We start from the raw sequence: 6588 nt of genomic DNA, 5'->3' as shown, positions 1-6588 counted from the left end.
GGTTCTCCAGTAGGCTCTCTCAAAACAAGGTCGATATAGTGACTATTGGGTTAAGTATGGATTGACTGTTATCAAACAGTCCCAGGTTCTGTTTGCCAATCTATAAATGTTTGTGTCTAGAGCTTCCAGTTTGTGTTGTTTGCGTAGTTCCTCTGTTGTGTGCAAGTACGGGGGGATGGAGTGGACGGCAAATAGAAATACTTTGTTTTGAGTTGTTTATAATTTGTGTAGTTGGGTTGATTTTTATGTGACTGTTGTGACTGATATGTATTCCAGCAGAGGTTTTATGAGTATCTAGTATAGTCTTAGGAGTAGTTTGGTGTCTAGGTTTCTAAATTGTCTTAGTGTTTTTGGTGTTTTTCAGCTTGTTGTTTTCTGTTGTTTGTGTGTGTATTTTTATGTTTTGTGTATCTCCTATCCATATTTCTACTGGTTTATGTGATTATACGTGTAGTAGTTGCAATTTTGTTGTGTTTATATTTTTCATTCTTATTCATATATATCGTTCTGTTTTTAGCATATGTTTACATTTTGTGTTTGGGTATGTGATTACTTGTGATAGATCGTCTGCAAATTGTATTTATGTGACTCCGTGTTTTGGGTTGGGGATGTCGTGTGTGTGAAAGTTGAATAGTGTTGGTGAAAGAATGCTTCCTTGGGGAACTCCACTGTGTATAATGAAGGGTCGTCTTGTGTAATGAAGTATTTGTAAACGCGCTTTTCTGTTTTCTAAGTAATAGCAGAGTGTTTTTGTTAGTGTGTCTGGGATATGTGTTTGGTGTATTTTGTGTTAAGTCCAGTGTACCGTATTTTGTTAAATGCTTTTGTAATGTCTCGTTGTACAATGTTACATCCGTGTTTGTGTCGTAGGTTTATGGCTGCTTTTTCGTAAAGTGTAGCTATGGATGTGTATGTTCCTCTTCCCCTTGTGAATCCGTGTCGATTGTCGTTTATTATATATCTTTTTGTTACGTAGTTGTTTGAAGAGTCTTTGTAGTATGAGTTTATCTAGTATTTTTTTTTGGAGGGGGGATTCGAGTAGTGATATGGGCCTGTAGTTGTTTATGTCTGTGAGTTTTTTGCCTGTTTGGGTATGAATGTTAGTGTAGCTGTTTTGAATATGTCGAGGAAGTATTCCATGCTGTGTGTTTCGTTAAAATTTTCCGTGGGTAGTTGTAGTATTGACCCCCAACAAATATTAGCCTACTGCTCCTGACTTTAACTTTTGACTGAAAAAAAAGAGAAAACAGGACGACTATGAACAAACAACCGAACTCTCGGGACTTTTATTCTTATTTGCAGCAAGTAAACGATTTCACAGCATGTGAAGCACTATGAAGACCTCCTGACCATAGTCACAGTGAAGAAGAGAAAGCTGAAATGGTATGGACATGTGACACGGTCCAGCGAACTATCAAAAACCATCCTCCAAGGGACAGTTCAGGGGAAGAGGAGACGAGGCAGGCAGAGGAAGAAGTGGGTAGACAATATCACAGAATGGACAGGGAAGAACTTTGCAGAGACCCAGGCCCTTCCTTGCCCACGACCGTGAAAGATGGAGGTCACTGGTGAATTGTTCATCGAAGCAGTGCCCCTACGACCCCGGGGTGGTTAAGGGATTCGTGGTCGTTATCGTGATCGTGAAACGACTAAATTATAATTCTTACGCAAAATATTTCCTCACCGTCATAAACTATTAATTCAATATTTCCTAGGATGCCTTTTTTGGACACTTCTAAGAACTGGTTTTGATAACCCTTGAGGATACTGAGGTGCTACTTTTAGAACACCTTGGCTAGTATTTGAATTTCGTATGTCATTTTTATCCTGCCCCTGCCAGTGATCCCACCGTCCGAATTTAATTTTGTCTATAGATTGTCATCGTACACATATGTAATTTTCACTCTACTCCAGCATATGATTGTCATCGTACACATCATATTTTGATTCTAGCGTTTGGTTCATACGTGTGATATGCGAAAAAGGCATTTACCAATTTGGCCAGAACGTTTGAAATTCGTCTTTCATTTTCATCCTACTCTTGCCGGTGATCCCAATGTTTGAATTTTGTCTAGGGTTGTCTTTGCATATTGAATCTAATTTTCATCCTACTCTTGCATATGTTTATGTCATCGCACACATGGCATTTTGATTCTAGCGTTTGATTTATACCTGCGAGATTGGATGATGTTGTTCGAGCGTATATGATTCATGTCGTTTTCATCCTATTCATGGAGGTGATCCCAGAGTTTTAATTTTGTCCATAGGTTGTCGTCATACATTTTTTTAAATCTATTTTTCATCCTACTCCAGTATATACTTATGTCACCGTACACATTATATTTTCACTCTTAGCCATATTGTATTTGACAATTTGATTATTACTGAAATTCGTCTGTCGTTTTCATCCTACACCACAGTGTATAGGTCAAGATCTAAGAATATAAGGTCTAACCACTTCCGACCGAATTTCGAGGGAGTTGGCGCAGCGGGCCCGTGAACGTCACCTGGCTGTTCAAAGTGGGGTTAGCGGGTCCTATAGCTGTCAGTTGAAGCTGGTCCGTCGTCCGAAAATGACGTCGCCTTCGCTCGCACAGCTCCACGCAATTAGTTATATTCTGACAAATATTATATAAAATATATATATAAATATATATAAAATATTATAGTTCCTGTCTATATATATGAATATATATGATATATAATATATATATATATATAATATATAAAATATTATAGTTCCTGTCTTCCTTGGCGTTTCACAGTTTTCTTCAGTGTATCACAAAGAGAAAATGGACTCAGCCAAATGACGTCAGAAGCTGCGTAGAAAAATGTAAACGGTCTGACCTGTATATTTAGACCTTGGTATAGGTCAGCCCTGTGCAACCTGCGGCTTTTTCTCCTAAAAATAAATAAGCTATAATGCGGCCCTCAGAGAGAGGGTAGCCTTTCATTTGCTAATTAATGATCAGGAAAATGTCTGTGTTTAATCATTCTTATGATAATGATCCCAGTTAACCAATATTAAGTAATTATTTATGTTTGTACATTATAATGATAAGGTACGGTACCCTTTCATTTGCTCATTTATAGTAAGGAAAATACATTTGTTTCGGACAATTCTTATTTTTGTGATCCCAATTTAAATAAAATCAGTAACAAACTACTTATTTATCTTTATCAGTATAATCTCGCATAATATGTCTTCGATCGTAGTAAATAACATGAAATAGTAAGGTTATGTGGCCCTCCATACCAACAGAGTAGTGACTAGTGGCCCTTTGGGAAAAAAGGTTGCACACCCCTGGTATAGGTTGTCATCGTACATACATACAGAGCTGGGCGCGCTCCTCGGTACGTTCCGTTTTAGTTTGGCCGCGGTTAGCGCTCCCAAACTATTAAAGCATTATAGGTGCTGGTATAGTATGTTGTCTACCTTTTGGATGTGGCCTGCGATTTTTTTTTTTTTTTGGGGGGGGGGGGTATAGTATGTGGCCTACCGAACTTATTTCGGTAAGGACCTGTCTCTTAAGCTTTAATAGTTTGGGAGCGCTAACCGCGGCCAAACTAAAGAGGAACGCACCGAGGAGCGCGCCCAGCTCTGCACACACACACACGCACACATGTATATATACTGTATATATATATATATATATATATATATATATATATATATATATATATATATATATATATATATATATATACCATGATCTTTTTTCCCCATAGAAGGGAGGTAGCCAAAGTCAAAGGCATAAATCCACTCCCACCCATTGCATCCTCACACACTCCCCTCCCATTCACCATCCCTCTTTCCTTGGTTCACCCTGGATGATGGGTCAATTCTGCATCTCACCCACTGCCCAGGGTCAGAAGTAATGCAGCAAGACACAGCACATCCACAACAAGGCCGCTTCATTTAATCGGTGAGCCCCCCTTTCCGTCCCCCCATGCAGAAAATAAGAAGAAGGGATAAATCCCTTTGGGCTGCGTCAAAATATCATTCACACATACTCCCTCACCTCCCAATCCCCCACCCACTCCCTTCCATGCATCACGGCATCATCTATACACAACAATTCTCCACTCAACCCTGTCTTCTGTTTTCTCCCTCTCTCAACAGACATTACCCTCCTTCCCAATGCCCCTTTTACCCCATCCATCCATCTCATCTTTGGTCAACCCCTCATGTTCACTCTCTCCACGTCTGCCTTCCACACCTTTTACTAATCTTTCTTCACTCATTCTTTCCATGTGTACAAACCATCCCAACTCCCTTTTCATCCCCGCTCTCCTCCTTTCTCATTCTATCCAGCCTAATAACCCCTACCACACTTCTTAGAAATTTCATCTCAAACACATTTAAACTCTTCCTCTCTAATGTTCCATGTCTCTACCCCATGCAGTGCTGTCGGCACAATCACTCCATACAATCTCCTCTTAACATCCATTCCCAAATGTCTATTTCTCATTACATTTTTTAATCCCCCGAGGCTTTTACTTACTTCTCCCAATCTACATTCTACCTCCAACTACTCCACTCCTCCCTTTCCCGCCACATTCGCACCCAAGTATCTAAAACTATCCACTTCCTCCAATCTCCCTTAATGCTCACTTTTAATTTGCTGCTTTCCTCTCCCCTTGTACATCTCATCACCTTACTTTTACCCACATTTATCTTTAGCTTTCTTCTATCACGCACCTTCCCAAACTGCGTCACTTCCTTAATCCTTCCTCTGATCCTACTACAAGTGCAGTGTCATCAACAAACAACAACTGGCCTATCTCCCATTATTCTCGATTTTCTTTTAACAATCTCCAATCCCTGACCCATTACCCTTGCATTTACCTCTCACACCACCCCATTCATGTATAGATTGAACAGTCAAGGCGACATTACACATCCCTGGCGAAGTCCCACCTTTACTTCAAACCACTCACTTTCTCCATTTCTAATTATCAAGGCCTGTCCAGACGAGCGGACTTGATCGGCGGGCATGCCCGTTAACGGGCACGAACAAACGGTCAAATTGTCCGAGTGCTCGTCGAGCGAAATCACTAAGGCGGTACCCTGCCAGACGCAAGTTAGTATCGTGAACCCATAACAGGCATCCCTCCCACGTCATTGTAACACAATTCACATTTTACCATGTTAATTATCATGGTGTACAATATCTTCGTACCGCACTCCACACGCTACTGGTATCGTCGGGCACGCCCAGCTATTCATCAATTCGGTCGTGTGGATTCACGGCCAGGCCCGGCAGAATTTGTCCGCCAACCGCGCTGCCCGACGGACCACAAAAACCTGATCCACACAACCCCTACCTGTCCTAAAACCACACTGTTCCCCACCAATTACTTACTCCTGCTGTTCCTCTCCTAATCCTCTCGGTCAAAAACACCCCATAACTTTTCTTAACTACACTCAACAAAATGATCCCTCTGAAACTACTACACTCACACTTCTCCCTTGTAAAGTGGAACTATACAGTGACTCCTCTGGCACTCTACCCTCTTTTAAACAAACATTAAACCTCACCAGCCACCCCATCACTGTACCTCCCTTTTTTAGACACTCCGTATGACGCCCATCTAACTCAGGTACCCTATCTGCTGTAATTTTAATAATTGCTTTCACCTCATCTTTCCTCCATTATCCTCATTCATCACTAATTTTCTTAGTACTTTCCACTTTAATTCTCATCTGGGCAGGACCATAAGTCACTCGGATACTTAATAAACATTGTATTGTTGTCTCAGCCCAAAGGGATTTCTTTTTCTGCATGAGGAGACGGAGAGGTGGGGGTTTGCTAATTAAGTGAAATGGCCTTGCTGTCTTGCTGCATTGTTTCTGACCCAGGGCAGTGGGTGAGATGCAGGGATGATCTGTCATCCAGGAGCCAAAAAAAGTGAGGGAGGGGTGGCGAATGGGAATGGAATATATGGGGATGAAATGGGTGGGAGTGGTTTTGTCTTTGACTTTAGGTACCTCCCTTGTAAAGGGGAAAAAGCTGTTGGTATATGTATGTATTGTTGTCTGGGAATAGCCAGTGTGAGACAAGATTTATTAATAGACTGAAAATTCTTCAGTACTCTATCAATATAGTAACAACTTCATCCCCAAATTTGGTTAATAAAACTATACTCTTACGTTTTTATTGCTACTTTAATCTTCCTTGACAGAGCAAAACTTTGATTAGTTTGTCCACATTTGGAATATGTTGTTTCTGCATGGTCACCAAACCTCATTAAAGACATTGACAGATTGGAAAAAGTACAATGATGAGCCACAAAATTTATTCTAATATCAATTATAAATCATACAAAAATTGACTAAAACGTATGAACCTGTTTTCCCTAAAAAAGCATAGACTTGGAGGTGACTTGATACGGGTCTTAAAGACTCTAAAAGGGAATCTACATCTAAAGTGACAAAATTTTCAAATTAGATGAGAATCAGACAAGAAATAATGGTCTTGAGCTGTCAGGAAATAGATTTAATTTGGAAGCGAGTAGAAACAACTTCACCAACCATGTAGTTAATGAATGGAACAAACTTCCTGCAGAGGCAGTACAATGTAGTTC

The sequence above is a fragment of the Oratosquilla oratoria genome, unplaced genomic scaffold (assembly GCF_046742065.1).
Source record: "Oratosquilla oratoria isolate Oo_2021 unplaced genomic scaffold, ASM4674206v1 SCAFFOLD115, whole genome shotgun sequence".
In the NCBI taxonomy this organism is placed as follows: domain Eukaryota; kingdom Metazoa; phylum Arthropoda; class Malacostraca; order Stomatopoda; family Squillidae; genus Oratosquilla; species Oratosquilla oratoria.
This window is presented reverse-complemented; position numbering follows the sequence as displayed.